The sequence below is a fragment of the Episyrphus balteatus genome, chromosome 3 (genome assembly GCF_945859705.1).
Source record: "Episyrphus balteatus chromosome 3, idEpiBalt1.1, whole genome shotgun sequence".
Taxonomy (NCBI): domain Eukaryota; kingdom Metazoa; phylum Arthropoda; class Insecta; order Diptera; family Syrphidae; genus Episyrphus; species Episyrphus balteatus.
Window position 1 is genome coordinate 30,529,012 of NC_079136.1, and position 19,585 is coordinate 30,548,596.

Consider the following 19,585-nt stretch of genomic DNA (forward strand, 5'->3'; position numbering starts at 1 on the left):
CACAGAGATTGAGATTGATGAACATTGCTTCAATTCGAATTACCGTATCCTTAAAATAATTTTTCAAAAAACACCTTCCATTTTTTTGTTGGAAATGTGTGTGTGTGTATATATTCTAAATGAAGGTTTCTTTAGGTTAAAGTGTTTACAGGTACATCAGGTTGTAATATGAAACTTAATGGCCTTTATTACCTTGCAAGACCATATAAATGCATGATACATCATTCCTTATTGTTTGTACATCATACACTCGTTTTGTGCTTCTATATAAGAGGGTAAAGAGGCAGTTTTGAAGGTGTAAAATTATATTACCTACACACACCTTACTCGTACGTTCACTTTGCTAGAAAATCATCAACCTAAAAACCAAGAGTGTGTAGGCTATTTTCATATAGAAAATGTCAAAGGATTCAGGGCAAAGGATATGGATATACACTAAAGTGTTTACTGGGCCATGAAGAGAGGATACCTAATTTCTCTTAAAAAATCCAAGAAAAAATGTCGTAGGTCAGAAATAAAGAAAGAGAGATGGAGAGAGAGCGGAATAGAAATTAAGAGAATAGTATAAGAGATTGACTTTTTTGGAAAGTTAGTTGATTTCCATTTTCCATATGGATTTGGAATTGAAAAGAGAGGAAAGAGAATTTTCCATACGGAATTCCACACCTAAAAGAGACTTAAAATTATTAAAGAGAACCAACATTTTTGATTGACTTAGAGTAGATTTAATAAACAAATTATTTTTAATTATTAATTATGAATTGAATCAATTAAAGTAAATATTTATTTTAAGGACCTTGTATCCTTAAAGAGAAATTTTCTTTTTTATTGAAATTTGAGTATGAGAAATATTAAAATCCTCTTAAATATTTTTCTTTCTTTTTGTTCCAATAAGAAAGTTTATTATATGCAAAAAATCTGTTAAGGACCTTTTTAAAAAAAAAAAAAATAAACAAATTAAATTAATAAGAAAACAAAACTAGGTCAATCGCAAGGATTCTTAGGAAGAGAGCATCATAAATTAAGTTATAGAATTCAAATTGTCAGTGTTGTAGAAAAACTAAACATGAAAAAAAAGATTCCAAAGATTCCATTACACAACAAACATTTTGCAAATGAAAATGCAAAAAAAATTCCTTACACTCTCACTCTAAGGACATGCGCTTTCATTAAGGACACTCACAAGTCACAATCGAAAAAACACTCTCTCTCCCATTATATTTCCATCTTCCATGAATGATAAAGAATGTCCTTTTCAACTTTTCAGAGTCAGAACCAGGACTCTTGAATTTTTTAAGAGACTTTGCAAACAGAACCTTCCACAATCTTAGAGAGATTGAGAGAGAAAGAGAGAGATTAAAATAAAATGTTACAGTTTTTCTCGTACACAGCGCTTTTACTCGTTACTCGTTTGTATGTATATCCTTGTGTTGTGTTTTACAAATAGCTGAAAATAGAGTTTTGTTCTCATTCATAACATACATCCATATATACACAAAAGAAAAAGCAATATTCTTCCAGAGAGAACGAATATTCGAAAAATTATAAAGAACAAACCTCATACAGCCAGCGCCAACCCACCATCAGCCACCCAAACCACCCACTTAAATTCCACCATTCTAAGGACATTTTTGTGCCACCTTCTGGTCTGCATCGTATGAAATATAGGATCTAGTTTCGCATTCGAGTCTGAACGTAACGTTTGGTTATCTCGTAACGACACGACGACGGGTTTTAATTCACGTGGTGCGCATTAATACACATACGGTGTTGTGTGTGGTGTGTCCTTTTTTTCAATATTAAAACACCAAACAAGAAAAATTATATTTAATTATTCTCAATCCTTTTTGAGTGTGTTTTTTCTCTCGGTTCGGGATTTTTCGTTCGGTTGTTGTATTCCATTGCTTTGATTTTGTTTTCCAATTAATTATTATCTGATATCCTTATTGTGGAGATATTGAATAAAGTGTGAAAAAGTGTCTCAATCTTCCTTATGATTTTTAATCAATAAATATCGTTCTTAGTAAAAAAAAATAAAATAAAATATAGAGACCGGTTTGTTACTGTCCACCGTCATAATTCTGGCGCTTTTGGTAAATTTTGTAACCGTTCAAGGATTTATCTAATACAAAATACTCATAATATCCTTCTTCGTCTAAGAAAAAAAAAAAAAATAATCAAAAAAATCTTCTTTTTTTTACGAAAAAAAAAGGAAACAAATCAGTTAAAGGATTTGTAGTCTATTTGTCGCATCCTAGATTTTTTGTGAAGATTGTAAAAAGGAAAATCCCATCCCAAATAGGGATAACCTACTTGTACATATACAAGGAGTGTGTGCTTGGATATTATTGTGTGTTGAGTTGGGAGAAGAAGCTTGATTTCTGTTGAGATCCTGCAAGTTAATAAGGGAAAAAAATAAAATAAATAAAAACCATATCATGCCAACACATATGTGTGTAAAGGCATGTTGGGCTTCCGTTTTTTTCGTATCGAATGGATATAGGATCGAAAGTGATGAAATGAAATAAAACAAGTGCGCGACATGTACACGTGAAAATCACGCATATGTAGATATATATCCTTCATATCCTGTAACTATTTTTAGGTCAACAACAACAAGAAAAAAAAAAAAAACTACAAAATAAAATAAATAAAAATATTCTGAACAAACAACAACAAAAACAACACCTCCCATATCAGCTTAACATAAAACGGAAATTAAAGTGCGGTACGGTTTGAAATATTGTGTGCGTAAAGGTTTTACCTATATCTTGTGTTACTACAGCGAGTGTGTTGATGTTAACGGTATCTATACAATATTTACAACATAGCCTCATGAAGTGAGTGGAGATTAGGTGTTTTTGTTTGAAAAATAGATATCCCTACAAACCTGCTATAGTTAGAGCGATTATGATGATAAAAGGATATTATTCATTTGCAAATTAAATGTATACAACACTTAAAAAAGGATACATCTAAATAAAATATATATATTTTATATTTACACACAAATAAAGATATAGAGAAAAAGCTATATGTTTATGGGTTTTAAATTTAAATAAAACAAGGATGAAACAACAGCACCTGGTACCGGTACCATACAACTACTGAACTGACCATTGTCGTCGTCCTCGTCAGTTTAGCAGTTTATCATGCTCATTAATCGTATTACTGACACAATCCGATAGTTGTTGTAAAAAGGTAGGTGTTGTGTTTGTTTTTTTTATTTTATTTATTTATTATAGTTATATCTATACATTTATATAAAATATATTCAAGTATTATGTTGGTTGGGAATTTCATTTAACTTTAAAATATACCTACATATATAAAATTAATTGGTGTATTTTTCAATGCTTTTTCGATAAATTATATAGTAAAGGTACTTAATACGTCCACACATGATGTCTTCTATTCAATGAAGGATTAAATGTTTTGTGAATTTTAATGAAACAGCCGATATAAATTTTTTTCTTGGTTTTTATTGCAGGTAGGCGCAGGTACTTAATGCCAAATGTTGAATTGAAATCAGTTTTAATGTTTTTTCATACTGTGTCACACCATGTGACAACACAGCATGTTAAATAAAAATGAAAGGACATTTCTTTTTGTGTCCGAAACTTGTTTGAAAATTGAAAAAAAAAAAAAAAATGCAATGGAAAAAAGGACATTGGGGTTTTTTTATTTGGAATATTAAAACTTTTCAAGGTAATACTAATACATACTTGTGAAGCAAATCGTGAAGTGAATTCATACAATTTTTGTTTGTTTTCAATTTTCAAATTAATTTTTTTCGAAAAATATATAGGTAGAGAGAGTAGATTCACGAATCACGAGTGAAAGAGTTTACCGTACCTACATTTTGCAAAACTCTCCAATTTTTTTTCAACATGAAAGTTCACAGGAACGTACACTGTATGGATATACTTCACGACTTGCTTCACCAAGTATGTACTAGGATTAAATACTTTTAAATGCTAAGTTGCTATTTATAATATCGTTGTTTATATAACATCGCAAAACTCAAAAATCTTATATCCTCAGAAAATCTGTTTTAAGCTTCCAATATTGTCAATTTTCAATTATTCTCTTTTCATAATTTGGAGAAAAAGAACCAGCTGTTTGAAAAAATGCAATACCTTTTAATTTACTGCGAAATTACAAAAAAAAAAAAATAAATAAAGTTTTGTTTCAAAAATCAAGATTTTGAGTTTTGAGCTTCTCACTAACATGTTTACTCTGATTTATAAACGCGGACAAAATAGAATAACTTCAAAAATTGTGTTTAGGAAACGTTAATATTTTAAAAATATGTATACCTACATACCTTAAGGTGGTCCACGCTTGTACGGAAAAAAAAAATTCAAAAAGTGGTCGGGACACCCACTATTTAGGTTCCACATCCTATTTTTTTCATACTGCTTATTTATCAGTTTTCTATCTTTTATAGAAGAGAGTTCTGATCGATTTTGAAAAATTGTTTGTTGAGTTAGTAAGGTTACCAGATTTTCACATTTTGCTTATCAATTTTATTATTAATTATATTGGACTGGACACATTAAAAATAAAAATATTTAATTTACCTATTTTATAAAAATAATTAAAACTTTAATAAAATACAGTAGTCCCTCGATAATGTGAACTAATTAAAACAAGGCGTTTTCGGATTTTAGAAGGATTCACTTTACTGGAACTTTTTCCAATTCTCATTAAACTGATTAAAACAATATTCATAAGCAAAGAATGTAGCCCAAAATATTTTTTGAAGCTCAGTTTAAGAATTTATTAAAAAAATTTTCAATGATAAATAAAAAAATCAAAAAATAAAATTAATTACGACTACACTCCATTTCAAAAAAAAAATATCGCATTCAATATTTCTTAAGATTTATCTAGACCAGTAACAGTTGTCCATTATCCAGGATTATAAAAAAAATTGCGTGCACGAACAAAAAAAAAATACACACACACAAGCTTTTACAAAAGAAATTCACATTACAGTGTCTAAAAATGTTCAAAGTTTACATTATAGAGATGACAATGAAGATTTCTGGCGATTCACATTTTAGAGAAATTCGCATTATCGGTAATTCACATTATCGAGGGACTACTGTATTAACTTTTCAAAAAAAAAAAAAAACTGAACAAAAACCAAAATTACGTCCAAAAACTAAATATTGAACTATTATCAACACCTTGTTTCACAAAGTTAATGTTGTAAACCGAATATCGAAAAAAATGTTTTTTTTGGACCAAACTATAACCACCTTTTATATTAATTTTTAGACATAAATATTAAAATTCGTTAAAACCAGTAAGACAGAAGACTAAAATTTTCCGTAAATTTTGTGTAGTAAACTACAAGCACCTTATAGATGCCAACAATAAATTTACAGTCTAGAGTTATGGCTAATAAATCTGTCATAAGGTTTCCTTATCAATTTGCACGGTAATGCCCTGCCCAGTCGAGTTTTCTATCAACTTTGGGACTATAAATTTACATTAGCCGACTCAGCGCATTTTCAGATCGCCTCTAATTTCTACACCAATCAAGCCAGGAAGTTTTTAATTTACTGACACATAGGGATGCAAACGATACATCGATGTTTTCAAAACATCGATGTTTTTATGAAAAACATCGATGTATACATCGATGTTTCTCAAGCCGATACATCGCCGATACATCGACGCTAAATTTGCAAAACATCGACATCGTTCATTTTGTTACTCGTTTTTCTTTTTTTGCATAATAACAGAACTTGAACTCTCAAACTCAATCTTTTTTGTCTAGTGTTCAAAGCTTCAAAGTTTTGTCTGAGAGAGATGCAGATGATTAGGATTTTGATATATGGAAATATCAAAAATAACTCATAAAACATACAAAATAAATCGTCTTCAACGACAATCAATACAACTATGAGTGAAACAGAAGTAGAAATGTACCTCTCATCTCCTGTTCACCAATTAAAAGTGACGCAATTTTGTTTTGGCAAGATATGAAAACTCTTTTTCCAAAACTTGCACTGGTTCAAATGGTATATCTTCCTATCGAAGTTACGTCTGTTCCAACGGAACGTTTGTTTTCGGAGGCTGGGGCAACCATCACCCAGGATAGAAACAGGCTTCTGGGCACTAGACTGTCCAAACTTCTTTTCCTGAACTCAATTTCTGAATTACTTTCTACCAAATAAATAAACAATGTAAATCCAATGTAAGAAATAATGAGCTCCGTTTGCTTAGAATTGATAGTATTTAATACTATAAATAAAAACGAAAATCGTATTAAGAAAATATGTTTCATTTTGTTGATACATTTTTCTGTTTTGTGGTCTTAGAACTGAATTCAAGTTAGGTTTTTGGGTTTTAGAGATAAGACAACCAAAATTTGTTCTTTAGATACAGTAGATCGTATTTATGTCCAACAACAAAAACATCGGAAAAACATCGATGTATCGAAGATATAACCGATGTTTTTTTAACATCGATGTTGTAAATAAAACATCGATATTTTCAAACATCGATGTTTTTTTTAACGATGTTGCATCCCTACTGACACACTGTACGCCATTTTATCATGTTGTACCATTTTGCCTTTCAAATGGGATTTTTAAAGTCCTAAAATTTATATAGTAGGTACTCCGTGGCGTAATGGTTCATACAATGGGAGGATGAAGATAAGGTGGAGTTTCTGAATTCAAATCTATACGTCAAAAAAAAAAACATAAACGATGTAAGACGTACGTCAAAACAATTCTTAAAATGTTCATAAATTGCATGAAAAATTTGAAGTAAATGCCAAAATTTGTTGTTTTTGTCAAAAAAAAAAAAAATAGTGAATATCTAACGAAAAACGATAGAAAAAAAAACGGATGCCAGATTTGAAAAGAGCAACCTCGAAAACATAATACTATAGCGACTATATTTTTAGATGGTTTAACTTTCGAATGAATAAGATATTTTGTATAGAAATAATATTTCGATATTTTGTTTGAAAATTAATTTAGCCGTTTTGAATAAAATAAAAATATTTTTTGTGTATAAAAATTAAAAAAAAAAAAAACAATAAAAAATTAGTGAGCCGTTCTGAAGAAATTATTAATCCACATAGTAAAGTAAAGTTTTAAGCAAAATATACATTAACCCGTTTTGGGAAAAATTGATTTTTCATCCATATTCTATCAAATGGTTTTCAATGATTTAAAATTGATATTTTTGAAAAAAATTTCTTAGTTTTTAAATTAAAATTAAAAAAACTAAAACATTTTGCTTGAAATCGATTAAGTTGTTTACGAAAAATTCAGAAACTTAGAAAATATTTTTATCGTAGATAGCTATTATATTTTTTTTTTTGGTTTTTAAAAGTACATAGGGTCAAATGTGTGAAAGCATCCTATTTTCAAACCGTTTGATTTTGGTAAGGTATATTACAACTACTCTTAGTTTTGATTCTAAACTTAATTTTTAAAATATTATTTGAAGCTTCAACAGAGAGTTGCTCTAAATTTATGAAAAATAATATAGAACTTATTCTGATCATTTGACATTCATCGCTGTTATACACTTTAGGTATCTTATGAACATTTTCACAATAAACGAAATACACACATTCTGTTTGGAAAGCATTCAAGACTTTTTAATTTTGAATTTTTTTGTTTGCAAAAGTGACCTTGTGCTAAAATTCAAATTTTTTTTAAATTAATCTATGTGAAAGAATATCTCATACATTTTGCACGTGAACTAGTTTACCGGTCGTGAATCAAAACTTTTCACAGAAACATTCACGATTGAACAAAAATGTGATTTTGTATAAATTCACCACAGGCTTTAAGTATGAGAATGCAGATCATTCTAAGAAATACCGATGATTACAAAATTTTGGACACGGTTTGACATTAAGGTACAAAAACTATTATTTATATTGTAAAAAAAAAATAAACCACCCGATAGACAATGAATCAATATAACACAAAAAAATATTTTGTTTACCTACTATACTTTTAATTGATAATAATTGATTATATTTGATTAAAAAAATAATAACTTGGCATATTTTCTTTTTAAAAAGTTTCAAGTTTATTTATGGGCTTATTTGAAAAATAACTTCTTGGTACACACACGAATGTTAAAGAAAAATATTTTTCTTCGTTCTTTATATTCTTCGTTGATTATTATACCAATTTGTGACATTATTTCCTTTATTAATGTAAACATCTGGTGGAGTGGGTGTAGATTACAAATTAGATTAACAGGAAAAACCTTGACTTATTTGTATTCAATAAAACAAATTTTCATCTCTTCACACGTGTTAACATATACATACTTTCAATTTCATTTATTTTTCTTATTGAGTTCTCATTAAATTCTCATTCAGAAACTCATAATTTCCAGAATTCTCATCTCTAATAAAATTTTTATTCAAAATTCACTGGAAAATCAATCAATTAATTACATAGCAGAAAAATAACTCATACGCCCCAGTGAATAATTGAAATATTTCCATTTAAAAATTGCACTCGGATTTATTGAGAATTCTTTTGATTTAATTTGTCAATTATTTGGTTTTGAATTGCATGTGAATGTATTGAAAATTAATCTCCTTAAAAAATACAATTTTAACTCTGTTTGCAGTAATTGAATGGTTAGAAATGAATATAAATTTCTAAACCTTAGTAAATATATATAAAGGAAATTTTTTAAAATATTAGACTTAATTTATTTTATTAAATTAAAAGTTTTGATTTTCAATGATTCCATTAGTTAGAGTTTTTGAAATATCTTCATTTTCAGAATTGTAAAAAGGTTTTTTTTTTTTTTGGTAAATTCCTCATGTCTTTTATGAGGTAAAAATCTCAATGATATTGTTTCATTTTCCTGGTAATATTGTATTCTCTAGAAAATTCTTCAAGTATTGTGAATCTTAGTCGGAAGTTATTAAAATAGAATGATAAACCGAAAGAAATGAATAAAGGCAAATTTCGGTTGAAAATTGATACCTGATTGCTTTAACGTGATTCGAAGAAATTCTTGAAGCATTATTTACGTTCTTAGAAAATTCGAATTTGAGATTTGTAACAAACATTTGTTAAAGGGCTTAAGGATTATGAACAAAGTATGCAGTGGGTCTACTAATACTTACAATTTATCGGAGATTTACCCAAAACATAAAACAATTTGCTCTGAACTAGGTTATTTTTTTACTTAGAACTTAGACGTTTGCCACGTTTTGGAATTGATATACGTTCGTATAGAAGTTGAACTTTAAATAACAATCTAACGAGAAATACTTTTGTCCGAATGAGTAGGTTAGTTCACTTTAAAATATCATGTGTAAGGCTTATTTGTAAGGTCTGTGCAGTTGTTAAGTCGTTAATGAGTTTTCCATAACATACAAAAAGGTTCAACTGTTTTCATTAGAATTGTAGAATTCTCTTGGAAAGAAAAATTCCAATAGTACCAAGAAATCGGATTCATTTTTTAACAGATAAAAACAAAACTTGGCCCAATAAATGGTGTTGTTGAATTGTACAGTACTGCTGTTTATTTACTTGTTTGGAACTTTAATTGGTTATTAAACAGTTCATTCCCCAATTGTCCAAAAGACACAAATCAGGCCTTCTTGAGAGCCAACCTTCAACTGACATAAACGTTTATTGAACATTAGCCAGTTGAATTATTAAGATCCATCTTTTTTGGTTTGAAAAGAGTTTTATGAAGAACATTCTCATGGTAAACTATTGTTTGCTAAAAACTCATTCATTTATTTATTATTTATTTTTTTATTTATTTATATTTCAGTCGCAATACCCGTAGGTATTTTATTCCATCACTTTTTTTTATATGACAACCTACAATAAATTTTATTGTTTCAGCTCAAAATATTTATATCGACCATGTCTATACAACATCTACAAAAAGAGCTAGAATTTTTTTAACCCAATTAGTTTTCATAAAAAAAGCAAAACAATCAATCTCTTTTCTCTTCTAACGCCATTAAATCCATTTTTTAAAAGACAATCTATAACAAATTTTATATCATTATTATTTCACCTTTTATATGACGCTTCAATCATATTTCTACCATGCCTACAAAAAAAGTTAGAATTTTTTATAGCCAACCATGTCGAAATTTCAAATTGAGATTACGGTACTTCCTCTACTGGTGGCTGGTCATCGGCAATATCTCTTCACAGGTGTTTTGAGGTATTTTTCAAGTTTTTCAATTAAAGATTATATAACTTGTAGAGCACGTACCGTTATGTGTGATATATTAAATGAAAGGTAAAATTGTCAGCATGCGTATTAAAGTTATTTGTTTTGTGCTCTAGATCAAAAGATATAACGTGTTTAGAATATGAAAATAATTTTGCACAATCATAATTTATTTAATTACCTATCTACTGTATAAATTTCATTCATCTATCTATTAAAACAAAAAAGTTATGGTCAATTGATTTTTCGTGTCGCTTTTTCGTTTCATCTTGTTTCAAATCACTACGATACTAAAGAAGTTTTCACTTCAAAAATGATTGACACTTTTTTATGGGAAATTTTACTCAACTTTGTGGAACAGGTTTTTTTCGTTATTCGCTTAGTTTAGACATTATTAACGAAATACTATAACCCCTTTCCTGCCTAAAGCTCAAGATCCTGGTTTCAAATTTTGTATATGTTACACTGGAAGTAAAAAAATATACCAGAATACACAATATCTTGCATTTATTTTTAGTTCGATGACTTCCCGTAAAATATGCTTCTGGAACCCTCATTGTAAAATTCGAAGTCCTTCTGATACTTTCGTCATTTTTCCAAGACTTCGTAGGCGACAGTTAATTAAAAACTTATGACTCGATTGAATTGTGAAAATGTCGTGATGAAAAAATCAATTTTTCCTAAAAACTTGCACGAAATTTCGATTTTTTGAAGTGAAAACTTCTTTAGTATCGTAGTGATTTGAAACCAGATGAAACGAAAACGCGACACGACTTTAACTTATTATAACTTTTTTGTTTTAATAGATAGATGAATGAAATTTGTACTGTAGATAAGTAATTAAATAAATTATAATTGTACAAAGTTTCAATTAATTTCATATTCAAAATTCGGAGATAACGGTAAAAAGATGTTCTTTTCCAACACACGTTATATCTTTTGATCTAGTGCACATACAAATTTGATTTAACTTTAATACGCATGCTGATAACATAACCTTTTATTTGATATATCATACATAACGGTAGGTGCTTTACAAGTTACACAATCTTAAATTGAAAAAAATTTAATAATACCTCAAAACACCTGTGGAGATCTATTGCCGATGACCAGCAACCAGTGTACTGCCCATAATCTCGTAAAGGCCCTAACTACACTTTTCTTAGTTCTGAGTTATAGAGGGAAATAGTAAATGTAATATCGCAAATTTCATATAAAAATGAAAAAAATCAAAATTTCATTTTCAATTTTCTGACGTATTTGAAGACCTAGGCTAAAAAAATAAATGAGGATAAATCAGAGACAATGCCCTAACTCCAAATATGCAAAAAAATTTTGTAGATAGGGCCTTTACGAAATTATGGGCAGTGTAGGAAGTACCGTAATCTCAGTTTTAAATTTCGAGATGGTTGACTTTAAAAAATCTTACTTTTTTGTAGGCATGGTAGAAACATGATTGAAAAGCCAAATAAAAGGTGAAATAATAAGCTTTCAGATGATTTAAAATTTATTATTTTTTAATGTATAAGGTTGTCATATAAAAGATATGGATTTAAAGGTGATAGAATAAAAAAAGGTAAATTTTTTCGATTTTTATTTTATGCAAGAAAAATAATTTTTAAGGTTTCACTTCTACCACGTGTGAATTGCACACATGAATTTTTTTTTGTTTTAAATTATTTTTCTTAACATTAATCAACTTTAAATATACCTAATTGAAGGTGAAGGACTACACACCTGTGACTGCCTGGAAAAATGCCATTTTTGATAATTTTTTTTATGACAATTGTTTAATATTCTATGGAAATATTGGTTATTTCAACACATTTTGAATAATTTCTGAGAATATAAATTGCAGACTCAGCGTATCCCGCTTCTGCTGTAGGTTACAAAGACTTAAATGTTAAAAAAAAGATTCAAATAGTTTACTAAACTATAAATTCATTGAAATCAAACAACATGGCGGAGTGGAAAAAAAATTTCAAATTCCGGGTCAAAATTTTATCATTTTACTATATCGGAAAACTGGATAAACATCCAGTGGGCGATCAAGTTATTATGGTCACTACACTGAGGGAAAAAACGCAACGTTGAAAAAACTAACATGAAACATCTTAAGGGGGGAAATCCCTCTAGACGACGGGTTTTTCAAGAATTTTTTTTGGAAAACTGAAAGCATTAATTAAAGTTTGAAAAATACATGATATTATTGACATCATGAAGTGTTAACACAATTTTTTTGAAGTAGTAAAAAAAACAAAATGGCGGCTCTACAGCCGTTTAAAGTTGATGCCTCGCATTTGCGCCATGCCCAGGTCCAGTTAATTATTTATAATCAAAACAGAATTTTGTTTCCATTAAAATATATATTTATATGCATTGCATGAACCTAAATTTAGCAAAAAAAAGTGTAAAATAAAAATTAGAGACCAAAAAATGAAAAAAACACAACGTTTTTTATGAACAAATTGTTAAAAAAAAATATTTATTGTGAAAATTATATTAAACTTTTAGGTTCATGCAATGACCAATGAGTTTTTTTTTTTATAATTTGCGCGCACTAAAGGGGTTTTGGGTACCCTTAATATGTATATAAACACAGTACGAGCTTTAGGGAAAGTGTAAAGGATTTAAAAGGAGATGCCGATGCACATTGGTTTTAAAGTTCTGAACATTAAAATGGGAGGGAAAAACTGAGGCGGGTAATGCATTCCACATTCTCGTAGTAGCTAAAGAAATAATCTCTATACTTGACGGTACGTCCGAAATTGGGCTCTAGTGTAAACTGATGGGCATTCCTTGAAGTACAAGTATCACGGTTGAATTGCTTAAGGGGAGGAATGCAACTAGCTATTTCGTTTGTAACGAGTTAACGAGTAATTTGCACTTTATTTCAAGTCGATAGCTTCATTAGTTTTTGAGTCACGTTGCACGGCGCGGAAAAAAACGTGTTTCGAGAAAAATTCGTTTAAAGTTTTCATTTTTGTACTGTGGTAGGCTCGGAACCCATGGGTTTCATGACTATCTGGGGATTTTTGAGGCTTCATTTAAGGCTAAGACCACTAAAATAGTTTTTTCGGTTGATAAATGATTTTTTTAGGCAAAAAATTAATAATGCAAAAATAAAAAAATTCCAGACGGTTTTCCCATCTTAAAATTAAATTTGAAACGATGTTCTACTTTGATTTTAAAATTTTCCGAAAAATAGTTGAATCAACGTGGTTTTTGTTGATTTTAAGTTGTTTTTTCCCTCAGTGTATACAAAATTTCTAATTTGTTTATTTAGGTATACAAAATATTAAGTTAATGGTTTTTTCAAGGCTATTTTCTATTATTTCTTTCTTATTTGAAATTTTCTACTTTTCAAAAAAATTGGTAGGTCTTGCGACAAGAAGCTTGAAAATTGTTTTTCGAAAATTTAAAAAAACTTATTGTAAGAACACGTAAATTTTTTGAACAAAAATCGACGTACAGTACCTTGCCAAATTAGTAGTTCTAAGGAAACCAATTTTATTTAATTCATTAGCCCTGATTTTTACACTACCAGAAGAATAAATGTCAATATAAAAAACTTTTATTCCTACTAATAAGCCTTAACTGGGGTTTTTTATATGGCTATTGAAAAATTGGCTGTTAATTTAATTTTAATTACAATTTTGATTTTTTCAACTAGTCCTCGTTAATTTGACTTTTTTTTTATAACTTTTGTTAAAAAGACAGTCAAATGAAAATTTAACTATTATATCTTATTTAAAGTGTTTGTAGTTTTCTTGTATTCCATATGAAGTTTTTAACAAAAAAAAAAATCTTTAAAATCTTTTAAAAGTTCAGTTGTTTCCGAAATATCTCGAAGCGCTTAGTTTCTCATTCGTAAATTTCATTTAGATAAGATCTTACTAAAGGTTAGCTTGACAATTTATTATCATTGGGATTGAAGCAAACAAAAAAAGTTTAATGTCAACTCTCAAGAATGAGTTTTTTGACTAAGCGAACAATTACGAGCAACGCAGTTGTAAATTTTTTTTTTTATTTTATGTACTTTTATAAATTATTATTGTTTTTTACTCATCTCATATGGTTTTCCTGTGCACCAATAAATATGTTTCTTTTCTCTTTATTCCTTTTTATACTCAACTTTTATACTTAGAATTTTTATTGATAATTTTATTGCATACAAATAATGAACATACAAACAGAATTGTATAAGTATGTTTTTTTTTTCATTTGAAAAACAATTTTCCGACAATAATAATAATCGAAAAGATATAAAATACAAACAACACTTAATATTTCCATAAAAAACAGGTTTCCATAAAAAACAGGATATAAAACCCTTTTGTCTCTTTCGCATTACATCGTTCCCATTTCAGTTAATTTCAAAATATAAAATATATAAAAAAAAAAAATGAAAAATGAAAAACATTAGAAAATTTCGCTTTTATTCACATTTTTATTCCAGGGATATGCAATGCATACGAGCATTTACTTGTTCCTGTTTCGGGAAATAATATATATCTAGTACAAGAACATAAATGTGCACAAGTTAAAACAACAACAAAAAAGTCATATAGTTAAACTAGCACTTTGCATAATTTTTCATTGTTTATCTGATGGTTTCGAATGAAAAAAAAGTTAAGTTAATCAGATAAAACAAAAAAAAGATACATCTTCTTTAGAGGTTTATGTTGTTATAACTTTAGGTATCTAAAAATTCAGAATAAAGATCAATATGCAATTCGACCATAACCTTTAAAACTTTCATGATACTTATTTCAATTAAAAATAAAACGGTAAATGTTTAACATTTCTTGTCGACATTTTTCCATTTCATTCGTTTAAACTTTTAAATCAATCCTTCGTTTCGTTGCTGTTCTGTGAATTATGAATGAAGAAGGTTACCCAGAAAAAAGTTCTAGTGGAAAAAGACAGACAAAAAGTTTACGATTTCCATTTCTGTATATCGATTGGGGAAGGTTAAATTGGTATTATGTGTCCTATATTAAATTTCCAATAATGATCAACCCTCTCAGATAGTATATATTTTATCCACATTGTACATCTACATAAATATCTAGAAGTTGGTAAATTTCAACAAGATATCACGTTTTATCGTTTGAATACACATCAATTGAATTAACCCCATGTCCTTGGTAATTGTCTGAAAATATAGTACCTTCCTACTCCATATACATTATATCGATATAATATTTTTGTCTTCCCTCATGTCCTCGATTTACCTTCAAAAGATGTGTTATAGGTATAAAACATATAGAATATTTCCAATAAACATACATTTATATAGGAAAAGAGATACGAATCGAACATACCAGCATATTAATTACACATTAGGTTAACTGAAAGCACAATCTGAGATTACTTTAATTACTAAATTAATGTTGCCACACGTTCTGACCCATCACAATATTGTATATGGAGATGGTTTAACTCTCCTTTACCTATACCCTTTTTTTATGCAATATTTCATCACTTGATTAAGAGAATGTCAACTCAACATTGAACACTAGGGGAAGCAAACACATTCACAATTATTAATGCATAATTAAATGACACGTCGTTGTGTCGTTTGAACTAATAAAGGGACAGAAAGAAAATCTATTTTGTTCACACTTATATAACAAGATCGGAAATATGTTATGAAAATAATCGATATATTAATTTTTGGATGAAGGCAGTATAAATTTCAAGGTACTTTTATAGTAAACTGTGTACTATGCATTATTGTACAATAGATCAAAAACGGTACGATTATATGATAGAGAATTAGAAATTTTTTTGTATCGTTCTATATAGTTCACAGTAGTGTTTTTCAAACTTTTTGAGTTCGCGACCCCCTTGAGAGGAAAAATATTTTGGCGACCCCCTCCAAAACTCGATCTAATTAAATATGATTTTGAAGAAATTTTTTCCCGTGTTGCACATTCTATTTTGTAAAGCTCTTCCTGCTTACACTACTGGCCAGTATTTGAAACACACATGTTTTAAGAAGGCTGCCGCGAATACGATGATGGATTTAACAAAATTTTTTGCACAGAAGTGGAGAAATTGAAACTCATAATACCCAACATGTCATGAACACGCTGCTTTCTTTATCGACAAGTTCTTGTATCCAAGGTGATGCCTCCAGAATAAAATGATATACTTAAAGATGTGATTAGAGAAGTGAACTTTATAAAGAGCAAGACCTTGCAAAGGCCGACTGTGTAGGATTGATGCGATGAAATGAGCTAACTCCACAATAATCTTTTTTAATACACAGATCTCAGTGTGGAAAAGTGTTGACACAAGGCTCGGAACTAAGACCTGAATTATTAGTGTTTTTACAAGATTCAAAATCTGAAACTTCGAAACATTTTTCTTACCCTCTGTGGCTTCTAAATTATCATTTCTCAAAATAAGAGCCTTCAAAAAAGCCGGAAAAATTCAGTTATGGTCCGTGTCAAGTAAAAAAATTTGATTCTTTTTACTACTTTCAAAAGATTCTTGAAGAAAATTCATCGGAAGAATTAAAATTTATCAGATCCCTTCTTCTTCTTATTGTGTGCAGAGTTTATTAAATTTGGAGATGAAACTGTTGAGTTACTTTCCAGAAATGGATTTCTGAAAGAGAAAAATGGATTTCAAATTATTTTTTTAATAATTCATTTGAACTTGCTCATCAACCGTCTGTAAAACTGAAAGAAAACCTTATAGATTCAGCTGCAGGTGGAGTGCTAAAAATGATGAGTATTCTGAGCTGGCAAACAAAGCCTTGTGGTTGGGTTGTAAACATACGAACACATTTATCGCAATGAGAAATTTTCAGTTTTTTGTTTTTATTATAACATTAAGGGCCAATTTTTCAATAGTCAGATAAACCTCAGATAGAGCTTATTCCTAGAAATAAAAGTTTTTTTTATATTGACATTTATTCTTCTGATAGTCTATTTGACGATTGAAAAATCAGGGCTAAGCATTATTTATTTTTTTGTATCAATATTCAGCTTGCTGCCGTATTCTGATTTTTACTCAGACCCCTATAAGTTATGTTGAAGATCCATATCCGAAGAACATGGGCAAGAATCAGGAAGCAAATATAAAAAAGACTGAGGGTACTATAATCAAAATAAAAATGAGAAATAGATTAGGAGAGAAAACGGAGCCCTGGGGCACACCAGCATTTATTTTGTCGGTTTCGTACTTAAAACTATTCAATATGACTTATATGTAAAACGGTTTCAAAGGTAGTTTTAAATCCATCGAAGAAGAGACTCAGCGACTCAATTTGTAGTTTTGCCACCTCTTTTAAAGCGAAGGGGGTTACTTTATGGGCCAGCCATGATTTGTGAATGTCAAGTTCTTTGAGAACTCTTCCTGCTGTACAAGTGCCAAAGAACATTCGTCCCATGAATTTGTTGGCAGTGAACTGCTTAGGAAGAAGATAAGCTATCTAAACAGAACTAACAAAATGATTGAAGACGAGCGTTGAAACCGAAGACGAATTTGTTTTGCGAATAATTTTTGCAAGTGCTTAAACATTTTGACATGCTTTGAAACATGGTGGTATTTTTTGCCTTTATTCTTCATCGCACAAAATTTTGGTTCATTGAATGTCGGCGTGTTGCTGACCATTCTAGCAGCAATGAACTTTTTTTATTTTTTTTTATTGAAGCTTATTTCTTTAACCCTGATAAACTCTTTACAGCTCGAATCTTACCATGCATTTTCTTTCGGTTTTATAGTTTTACTTTTAACCCTATTCGGGTTAAAATTTGTGAATGCCTCAAGAGTTATAATAACTTTGCTTCCAGATTTTTTTGAAGTGAAAACTTCTTTAGTATCGTAGTGATTTGAAACAAGATGAAACGAAAACGCGACACGACTTCAACTTGTTATAACTTTGTTTTAATAGATAGATGAATGAAATTTGGACTGTAGATAGGTAATTAAATAAATTACAATTGTACTAAATTTCAATTAATTTCATATTCAAAATTCGGAGATAACGGTAAAAAGATGTTCTTTTCCAACACATGTTATATCTTTTGATCTAGTGGACATAGAAATTTGATTTAACTTTAATACGCATGCTGATAACATAACCTTTTATTTGATATACCTCAAAATACCTGTGGAGATCTGTTGGCGATGACCAGCTACTAGTGTAGGAAGTACCGTAATCTCAGTCTGGAAATTCGACATGGTTGACTTTAGAGCTGTAGCAAACCGTATGTATTCGTTACTTAAATGCGGGTATTCACTTCAGTAACGAGTAACGAAACGTTACTGCCCAAATAATTTCGTTACTCGTATGTTTCGTAACTTAGTACTGAACAAGTAACGAAACATGCGAAACATACGAAACGTGCGAAACGTGCGAAACATAGGTACGAAAAATACGGAACATACGAGTAACGACGATACTCCAATTCCAATACCAATTTGGAAATGCGAAACGAAATCAAAATGGTACACTGCATTTGTCGTGTGCGCATTATTTCGCATCTCGCATCGGTTCGGTATCATCATTTATGTATTTTACGATTTTGTTGTTCTGTTTTTGTGTATGTTTATCAAAAGGGGTAAATAAGAATTCTGTTTCTTTCTCTTTCGTACCTGTTTTTTATGGACATGTGCGTGTGGAGTGAATTATGTGAAAGTGTGTTTGAGTGTATAGTAGATACATTCCAATTAGAATACCAATTTGGATAGGTATACGAAATGTGAAACAAAAACAAAATGGTACACTGCATCTGTTGGGGCGTAGCCGTACTTGTATTCTGTTTTCTCCTTTTTTCCTTTTGTAATTAATAAAAAGAATTTTTCTTTTCCTTTGTTTGATTTGTTTAATTTATTTTATTCTTTAATTTGATTCAAAAAAATAATTACAATTTTGGTTTTATTCGTGGTTTAAAATTTTTGTTTTTTTTTCTTTTGATTTCAAGTAGGTACTACTTTCTTGCCTGACATGAGTGACGACAACTTTGAATGAGAATATGGAATGAATGTGATTGAATGAAATGATTGAATGGTTTTTTATTTTAGGTTGGCTGCAATGACAATTTTTAAGTTTGGACCGGGACCGGGTGTTCGTATATTCTTATGTCGTTTTCCAAAATTCAAGGAGTGACACTCCTAGCTATATAATCACTCCAAAAGGAGTGATTTCAAATTCCAAAATTGAAAAAGGAGTGAATTTTTGGAGTGAATTCTTCACTCCCAAAATTTTGAAGGAGTGACGGAGTGATTACCAATACTTCTACACTTGACTTCATGGACTGCTGGTCAAATTGTTGGGTGGTTGTTTTAACTTTTTTTTTGTGAAGGAAATTATATTTATTTACAAAAAAAATCAATAAAGTATTGTAAAAAATCACTA

The 19,585-nt window shown here is 29.5% G+C and overlaps 1 protein-coding gene across 2 annotated transcripts in view; it reads left to right on the top strand.

Moving 5' to 3' along the window:
• Positions 1 to 1,663: 1,663 nt before the first annotated feature.
• The window catches only part of LOC129913564 (uncharacterized), a 410,935-nt gene continuing 393,013 nt past the window's right edge, over positions 1,664 to 19,585 (top strand). For both annotated transcript variants that reach the window (XM_055992304.1, XM_055992307.1), the window contains exon 1: positions 1,664 to 3,201. The gene's annotated coding sequence lies outside the window, so the exon portion shown is untranslated. The remainder of the gene's footprint in view (positions 3,202 to 19,585) is intronic.